Genomic DNA, 10,106 nt, shown 5'->3' with positions numbered 1-10,106 from the left:
ATTAGTCCTTTGTCTGTTTCATCATTTGCTATTGTTTTCTCCCAATCTGAGTACTGTCTTTTCACCTTGCTTACAGTTTCCTTTATTGTGCAAAAGCTTTTAAGTTTCATTAGGTCCCATTTGTTTATTTTTGCTTTTATTTCCAATATTCTGGGAGGTGGGTCATAGAGGATCTTGCTGTGATTTATGTCGGAGAGTGTTTTGCCTATGTTCTCCTCTAGGAGTTTTATAGTTTCTGGTCTTACATTTAGATCTTTAATCTATTTTGAGTTTATTTTTGTGTATGGTGTTAGAAAGTGTTCTAGTTTCATTCTTTTACAAGTGGTTGACCAGTTTTCCCAGCACCACTTGTTAAAGAGGTTGTCTTTTTTCCACTGTATATCCTTGCCTCCTTCGTCGAAGATAAGGTGTCCATAGGTTTGTGGATTTATCTCTGGGCTTTCTATTCTGTTCCATTGATCTATATATTTTTTATTTTTTTATTTTATTTTTTCATTTATTTGTATTAGTTGGAGGCTAATTACTTCACAGCATTGCAGTGGGTTTTGTCATACATTGACATGAATCAGCCATGGAGTTACAGGTATTACCCATCCTGATCCCCCCCGATCTATATTTTTAAAAGTCCAAATTCCTTAGTGTGATATATCAGACCCTTTATAATCTATCCCTTATGGTCTATGATTGTACTAACCATTTTCTGTAAGGAATTTGAGCATCCCTGGAATTTGGTACCTGCTCAGTTCCTAAACCAATCCCCTGAGGATGCCCACAGAGCACTGGATGCAGTTTGCATAACCTCCTCTGGGAGGGCTTTCTAGAATAGGGTCAGGAAAGTTTGTCTCCAAGGCAAACCTTTCAATATCACAGTAATCCAAGTCTATCCCCCAACCACTAATGCTGAAGAAGCTGAATAGTTCTATGAGAACCTACAAGACCTTCTAGAACTAACATCAAAAAAGAAGTCCTTTTCATCATAGAGAACTAGATAGCAAAAGTAGGAAGTCAAGAGATATCTGGAGTAACAGGCAAGTTTGGCCTTGGAGTACAAAATGAAGCAGGGGAAAGGCTAACAGAGTTTTGCCAAGAGAAGGCACTGGCCATAGCTAACACCCTCTTCCAACAACACAAGAGATGACTCTGCACATGAACATCACCAGATGGTCAATACCAAAATCAGACTGATTATGTTCTTTGCAGCCGAGGATGGAGAAGCTCTATACAGTCAGCAAAAACAAGACCGGGAGCTGACTGTGGCTCAGATCAAGAACTCCTTATTGCAAAATTCGGACTTAAATTGAAGAAAGTAGGGAAAACCACTAGACCATTGAGGTATGACCTAAATCAAATCCCTTACAATTATACAATGGAAGTGTCAAATAGATTCAAGGGATTAGATCTGATACACAGAGTGCCTGAAGAACTATGGACAGAGGTTCATGACATTGCACAGGAGGCAGGGATCAAGATCATCCCCAAGAAAAAGAAATGCAAAAAGGCAAAATGATTGTCTGAGGAGGCCTTACAAACAGCTGTGAAAAGGAGAGATATGCCCATCTGAATGCAGAGTTCCAAAGAATAGCAAGGAGAGATAAGAAAGCCTTCCTCAGTGATCAATACAAAGAAGTGGATGAAAACAATAGAGTGGGAAAGACTAGAGAGCTCTTCAAGAAAATTAGAGCTACCAAGGGAACATTTCATGCAAAGATGGGCACAAAAAAGGACAGAAATGGTTTGAACCTAACAGAAGCAGAAGATATTAAGAAGAGGAGGCAAGAATATACAGAAGAACTATACAAAAAAGATCTTAATGACCCAGATAACCACAATGGTGTGATCACTCACCTAGAGCCAGACATCCTGGAGTCTGAAGTCAAGTGGGCCTTAGGACGCATCCCTATGAACAAAGATAGTGCAGGTGATGGAATTCAAATCCTAAAAGATGATGCTGTTAAAGTGCTGCACTCAATATGCCAGCAAATTTGAAAAACTCAGCAGTGGTCACAGGACTGGAAAAGATCAGGTTTCATTCTAATATCAAAGAAAGGCAATACCAAAGAAAGTTCAAACTACCACACAATTTCACTCATCTCACATGCTAGCATAGTAATGCTCGTAATTCTCCAAGCAAGGCTTCAATAGTACATGAACCAAGAACTTTCAAATGTTCAAGCTGGATTTAGTAAAGGAAAAGGAACCAGAGATCAAATTGCCAACATCTGTTGGATCATATCAAAAATAAGAGAATTCCAGAAAAACGTCTACTGCTTCATTGACTAGGTCTTCCCTGGTGGCTCAGATGGTAAAGCGTCTGCCTGTAATGAAGGAGACCTGGATTCTATCCCTGGGTTGGGAAGATCTCCTGGAGAAGGAAATGGCAACCACTCCAGTACTCTTGTCTGGAAAATTCCATAGATGGAGGAGCCTGGTAGGTTACAGTCCATGGGGTCGCAAAGAGTCAGATATGACTAAGCAATTTCACTGCTATGCTGCTTCATTGACTATGCCAAAGCCCTTGACTGTGTGGATCACAACAAACTGTGGAAAATTCTTCAAGAGATGGAAATACCAGACCACCTGACCTGCCTCCCGAGAAATCTGTATGCAGGTCAAGAAGCAACAGTTAGAACCAGACATGGAACAATAGACTGGTTCCAAATTGGGACAAGAGTACATCAAGGCTGTATAGTGTCACCTTGCATATTTAACTTATATGCAGAGTACATCATGCGAAATACCAGGCTGGAGAAAGCACAAGCTGAAATCAAGATTGCCAGGAGAAATATTAATAACCTCAGATATGCAGATGACACCACCCTTATGGCAGAAAGCAAAGAGGAACTAAAGTGATGAAAGTGAAAGAGGAGAGTGAAGAAGCTGACGTAAAACTCAAGATTCAAAAAACTAAGATCATGGTATCCAGTCCCATCACTTCATGACAAATAGATGGGGAAAACAATGGAAACAGCATGGGGCTTTATTTTCTTGGGCTCCAAAATCACTGCAGATGGTGACTGCAGCCATGAAATTTAAAGACATTGCTCCTTGGAAGAAAACCTCTGACAAACCTAGACAGCATTTTAAAAAGCAGAGACATTACTTTGCCAACAAAGGTCCATCTAGTCAAGGCTATGGTTTTTCCAGTAGTCATGTATGGATGTGAGAGTTGAGTCATAAAGAAAGCTGAGTGTATATTATCTGTGGTGAAACAGACCACCAACCCAGGTGGGAGGCATGAGTCAAGTGCTCGGGCCTGGTGGGCTGGGAAGACCCAGGGGAATGGGATGGAGAGGGAGGTGGGATGGGGGACCGGGATGGGGAATGCGTGTAACTCTATGGCTGATTCATATCAATGTATGACAAAACCCACTGAAAAATTTAAAAAAAAAAAAAAAAGAAAGAAAGCTGAGTGTGGAAGAATTGATGCTTTTGAACTGTGGAGTTGGACAACCCTCTTGAGAGTCCCTTGGACTGCAAGGAGATCCAACCAATCCATCCTAAAGGAGATCAGTCCTGGGTGTTCATTGGAAGCACTGATGCTGAAGTTGAAACTCCAATACTTTGGCCACCTGATGCGAAGAACTGACTCCTTGGAAAAGACCCTGATGCTGGGAAAGATTGAAGGCGGGAGGAGAAGGAGACGACAGAGGATGAGATGGTTGAATGGCATCACTGACTTGATTAACATGAGTTTGAGCAGGCTCCAGGACAGGAAAGCCTGGCATGCTGCAGTCCATGGAGTCGCAAAGAGTGGGACACAACTGAGCGACTGAACTGACAGGCTGACTGAGGAAAGCTTTCCTCCATTAGGGATCACCACAAAAGTAACAATAGTATCACCACCACCAAGAACAAATTCTTCCATGTCACTTTCCAGGTATCTTACATTATTTTAAGCACTTTAATTGTTGTTATTATTCAGTCGCCTATTAATACAGGAAACACAGGAGATGTAGGTTTGATCCTTGGGTTGGGAAGATCCCCTGGAGTAGGAAATGTCAATCTACTCCAGTATTCTGCTGTGAAAAATCCCATGGACAGCCTGGTGGGCTAAAGTCCAAAGGGTTGTAAAGAGTCAGACATGACTGAGTGACTAAGCAGAAGTACTTTAATATATTCATTCATTTAATTCTCACAATGTCCCAAGGAGATGCCTCGAGGAGAAGGGTATTACTACTATCCCCTCTGGGCTGTCTCCTCTATGAGTCTGAGTTCTTAGGGACAGTGAATGCTCTGTTTATCTCTGAATTCCTCAGGACCTAACACAGTGCTTGGCAAAGCAAGGGCCTCAGTTAAGTGTGGAATGGGTCATTTGTATGAACTATCTATTTTTTGAAAGTCAGTGGATTCCCTTGCATTTAAAGGAAGCAACAGGAATATTGGATGCTACCCCAAAGCCTCCCAGAGCAACCAAATCCCAGGCATCCCCTCCGTTGCATGGAACCACCTAACCCAAAGCCCTGCAGTCTACCACCTCTTAAAACCTCAGCACAGAAATCTTCAGAGGATAGTGGTGTGTAGAGATAATGATGTGTGTAGGACTTGGGACGGACCCCATTTGACATTTATTTTCAATGCTCAAGAGGCTCTTTATAGCCCCTCTGGCTGATCCAATGTATTAGTTCTCCTTGTTGTTCCCTTATTAACAGTGAACAGAAATATAAGACCGAAAACTGCCTGTACGTCCTTGTGAGCAAGAAATCCTCCCATATAATGGATATGAGACCCATCCCTGGGACTGTGCCTTCCAGGTTACCTGCAGACTCTCAAGTATTTGTATCTGTCTACCTATACCTCTGTCTAGTCACCTACCTATCTCCATCTACCTCTTACACACATCCCATGATCCCGACGGAAACAAAGTTGTTTGTGATAAAGACAGAGTGAAGTTTCCAAGCCAAAGATAGATCCTGCACTCCTGAGATTTTTCCTGTTCAGGGGCAGAGCAGAGTGTCCTGGGAGAGAGGGAGACTTAGTGGACCAGCTTGAATGGAACCTGCTCTCAGAGCCCTGGTCCTGAGACCCCAGAAGTGACAAAGTGCAATAGAAGCTGCTGCTGAGGCCATTACCCTAGAGGTTGTTCCTTCCCAAGCCCAGGATTCTGGCTAGAGTATGGCAGGAATCGCATCCCACTGGAAGGAAGCACAGAGGCTGCTCTGCCTTTCAGGTGTAGAGGAAGGGCCCAGGGGCACAGGCTAGGAGTGGGAAACGGTTGGGGGGCACTCGGCCTGAGCCAGGTTTTCCCGGGCTGGGGTTCAGCGCATGCATTTCCTTGCTCTGTACCTGGTAGGAATCCTTGTCACCTCCAAAGCTTGGGCCGCCTTTGCTGCAGTTACCCATGATGTGGGTCTGTTCAGCACCATGAGAATTTTCTGCAGATCGGAAGCGCTGAGGGGTGTATCTCAGTGAGTCTGTGAGTTCCCCTGGGCTGTCCCCTCCTCTCCCTGCCTGCCAGTGCTGGGCTTCTCCTTTTCTTTTCAAGTAGATTCCTGGTCACCCCTCCCCTCTCTCCTTCCTTCCTTTTCTTTTAAAATAGTATTTACTGACTCGAGGGGGAGGGGCTTCTGCGCTGCTGGTAATGGTCTGTTTTTTGAGGAGGTGCTGGCTATATGGTATGCCCGGTTTGTGAATAGTCGCCATGCTGTCCGCGCAATAGTCCCTTTTCTGTGTGTGTTGTATGCCAATGAAAGTTCAAAAAATAATATTTACCTAAAATTATTTTTACTTGAAAATGTCTCAAATTTAAGCAACTTCCCCTATTTTCTTAAATTTTTTTGTTTTGTTTTCTTTCTTCCCCTTCCCCCCTGTATTCTTGTAGACTCTTTTCTCCAGCTGAATCTTGATATTTCAGTTGGAGGCCAGTGCTGAACCATCATGTCTGCTCCTCACAAGCAGTAACCTCTGCCCAAATGCTCCATCTTTATATAGGAGGGCCATGAGGCTGGACAGAATGTCATAAAGGAAACATACTTTCATGTGGACTAATTTGGAAGAAAAGGGGTCTCTGAATCTCTGATCCAAGCTGCTGCGTGGAATTCTACTTAAATATTCATTAACTTGTGCATTCATAACCATTTATTCATGAGTTCATTTAACATTTATTATCGAATATCATCTGAGTACTGGCACGTGGATCCTTGTCTGCAAGTAGCTTGCAATCTATCAAGCAGAGATGTCTACTTGTCACCATCACACAGCAGGAACATGAGTTGGATCCTCAGAGTCACACAGGGAAAGAAGAATGGGAGTTCAGGGCAGGAGGCAATCTTTTCCAACTGAGACTTCCAGAAGGATGGCCTCAATTGGGGTGGCAGGTAGAACAGGTAGGGCTCACAGGCAAAGATGGGGGAAAGAGCAGTCTAGCAGAAGGAATAATATATAGCAGTTAAAGCTCAGAAGAGTGAAATTTCCTTAAGTAGTCTGGAAAGCGAGAAGAGGCTGAGAGAGGGTAGGAGGTGACCAAGTCATGGTATTCCTGCCGGGACACTGGCAAGAAGCATTCTGGAGGAGTGGTTGAGCCACTGGGAAGAGCCAAATTGAACAGGGTGGGTGGGAGTAGGGGAAGGATTAGAGTACACCTTTAGGGCCCCCTAGGCTTTCTTATTTTGATTGACAGCTTTACTAAAGGTTACTTTGCAAACCACCCTCTTCAGTTTTAACCTTTAACACGGTTCTCTAAGGCAAATGCAACAGTCTTGATGTATTCATTAAGGTATGCTGTGTCCTAATTAACATAGGGAAGCCTGGAGTGCTGCAGTCCATGGGCTCGCAAAGAGTCAGACACAACTGAGCAACGGAACTGAAATGAAGTGTCCTAATTGCTGTAACAAAATCTCAGTGGTTTCTGTCTTTTTCACATCATAGCCCCAAGCTGGTTGGGTGGGGGAGGTGGCATTCTAAGCATTCCTTTAGGACACAGCTACTCCTAATTAGTGTTTCTGTTTTCCTCTTGGGTCTTGAGTCCTCTATTGGGTCTGAGAAGGGCTCACATCTCATATGCCCATATTTCGTTGTCACATGACCCACCTCACATCAAGAGTGGCTGGGAAATACATCCTATCCTTGTGCCTGGGGAGGTTGGGGGTGGGGTGGGATAAGTTTGGCCAAAACAGCATTACATTTGCAACGACATATTAGAGAGGATAGGGTTTGATGAGCATGACAAAAAACTTCAATGCCATCGTGTGTCCAATTTCATGCATTACACATTAATTCTATGATGAGATGCTTGGAATATGGCCCATCAGCCTTAGGCAGTCATCGATGTTGGGATTACATCTCTTTTCTATGTTGTGTGGTTGGCGATAACTGAAGACCTTTACAAAACCAGAAACTGGCAGTTCTCCCTCTTGCTGTCTCCAAATTCCTCTATAATAATTCAGTTCCTCCTTTACTTACTGGGAAATTCTCTTGTAATCACACAGGGCAGCAGTTACACAGAAGAGAACAGAGAGAGATTAATAGATTGCTAAAGGAATTATATTAGTTGAGTTTGTCATTGTTGAAGACAACCAAAAAAATTCACGTTTGAAGTATTTTGTCCATTTATCCTACTACCCCATCACTGTTAGGCCTTATTTCTCATAATAAAAGTTTATTTGTATAAACTTCAAAAGGAAAATTATTTTTTAATAAAAGTTTATATGTATCATTAACAGGGTAGGGGATTGGTGGAAGGTCTGGGTCATGTAGTCATTTGAAGAGCAGGCTGACAAAGGCTCTGCCGTCTCCAACATGGGGCTTTTAGGTTGCCTCAGGCATCAACATCCAGCCAGGAGATGAGCGCATCAGATGGTGCAGGGCATATTTGTGGGTTGGACCTGAAAGTGGTAAAGGTCACTTCCATCTACATTTCTTTGATCAGAACTCAGTCATGTAACCACACCTAGTGCAAGGGTCTGAGAAAGACAGGCTCTGTAGCAACTCAGCAACTCTCTCCTATGTGGTGTAAGGAGAATCAGTCTGGTGAGCGAGTTGTCTCTGCCACAGTTGGGGCTACCAACTTCTCTTTAAACTTGCATAGAGCACCCTGGGTCTGCCAAAAGGAGATGTACTACGGATGCTGGTTTTAAGAAACAGTGGAGACCTACATAAATACAGTGGTTCTAAAAGACCGAAATGCTTTGTCGTTGTCGGACTGACAATATAAGTTTATTGAATTGATACTGTGAATTCCAAACAGGCGGATAGATAAAGTCAACTGTTATGTGGTGCAAAAGTCCAAAGGAGATAAAATGCAAAATCAGACATGATAGTCATTAGGGCTGGTGACAAACTCTCCAGCCAGATGGTAAGATGATACTCTCCACCCTCTTTGAAGTTAGGATAATCACTGATTTGCTTTGACCAATGAAATGTGGGCAGGAGTGTGTCATAAGTTACCATATTTCCTTCCCTGTGCTGTGGAGAACTTGGAAGGACATGTTGAGATGAAACCTTGTCAGCTCAGCCCCTGAAAGACTGGGATGAGCAGAACTCCCCTGGTTACTTGTGATGAGCATGTATATGGTGGGTCAAGATGCTGAAATCTTGAAGTGATTTATAACTGCAGTCCAACCCGGTATGTTCTGACTATTACATCAGGTAAAGGTTCTTCTTGAAAAAAGTAGGCTGACATAAGATTTCGAATCAGATTTTAAAAAGTTAAACTTTACTTTATGGGATTGGAAATCTAAAGTTGCTTTGGGTGGAAGATTTTGCTGATATCAACTTTAAGTAACATAAATCAATCATATTTATTCATTAAAATACAATACTCAATTTGAAAATGCTTCAAAAGTGATGTTATAAAATTCATTATTATATAAAATATCAAAGAGCAAACATTTTACCTAATGTTTAAGGTACACAGTTATAGATAGATACTTGCTAATTTCTTTTTCCAGCTGTTTTAAAGTAAGATAATTATCAGGGTTTAGATGTAGATTTTAGTAAAAGATCGCATGTAATTTTTTTCTGTCTTTTTTCATGCTACTGTTCCTCTTTCCCCTCAGAGATTTTGTGTGGCTTTTCTTAGAACCTCCTCCTTTTTAATGGTATTGAAATAACTAGAATTAATACCAAAAGATCTTTTTCTTCTTTTGCTTCCTCAGTTCTACTTTGAAAATTCTACAGTCTATGGCCATACCACCCTGAACGCGCCCGATCTCGTGTGATCTCAGAAGCTAAGCAGGGTCGGGCCTGGTTAGTACTTGGATGGGAAAATTCTATGATTACCATATTTAAATTGCCATATCAGTCTATTTGCCACCAATGCCAAGATTTACCATGGATGCCTTATATCCTCTGCCCCAACATGCCTCATGATGAACAAAGATAATGATGATACTAAGCTGTGTGCATCCACCTCAGTGTGAGACAGTAGGTCATGAGGCTTTCCTATCTCACAGGACAGCAGGAAGTTCAGTGTTTGGTAGGAAACAGGAGGGGCTATGCTAGTGTTTCCCAAAGTTCAGACAACATCAGAACTCTCTGGGAGACTTGTTCAAAATATGGGTTCTTAGCTTCACTCCAGTCTCTCTGAATCAAAACATCCAGAAAAAGAAACTGGGAATCTGCATTTTAAACTGTCTCTCCAGTTTGATGCTGGTGAACAAATGAGTCCATCTCAGCAAAGGCCATAGAGGCCCCCAGAGGCCAGCACATGGGGCACCCAGCCCTCCTTTCCCTTCCTCCAAGAAAATGTATAGAACATGCCCCAGAGCCATCCTGCTGATAGGAGAGAAAGTTGATTATTTATCCCTCATTGGTTGAGGGTTACTCTTGGCCACATAAGTTCTTTGGCATTTCAGGCCTGTGCTATGTTTGGGGTGAGCATGCTCTGAGGCAGAAAGACACAGGTGCCTGTGGTTGGAAGCTGTTGGTGTGTGTGTAGGAACTATTTCCTGAAGACCTCGGGGGTGGGCAAGAGTATATGACTGGGTCATTGACAGTGTCTCCTATATCTAAGTTAAATCTCATCTTTTATTGTCACTGTTTTTGCTTTTTTTTTTTTTTTTTGGCAAATAGTTACCTCTTGTTCTGGGCTTATGTTACCAGCTGGAACTGTCTATTTTGATCCCAACTGTATGATCAGTGGTAGTCTGTGATGCATTTTGAAAGCCCTG

The sequence above is a fragment of the Muntiacus reevesi genome, chromosome 6 (assembly GCF_963930625.1).
Source record: "Muntiacus reevesi chromosome 6, mMunRee1.1, whole genome shotgun sequence".
Classification (NCBI taxonomy): domain Eukaryota; kingdom Metazoa; phylum Chordata; class Mammalia; order Artiodactyla; family Cervidae; genus Muntiacus; species Muntiacus reevesi.
The sequence above is the reverse complement of the archived record's forward strand: the minus strand, read 5'-3'. Positions refer to the sequence as shown.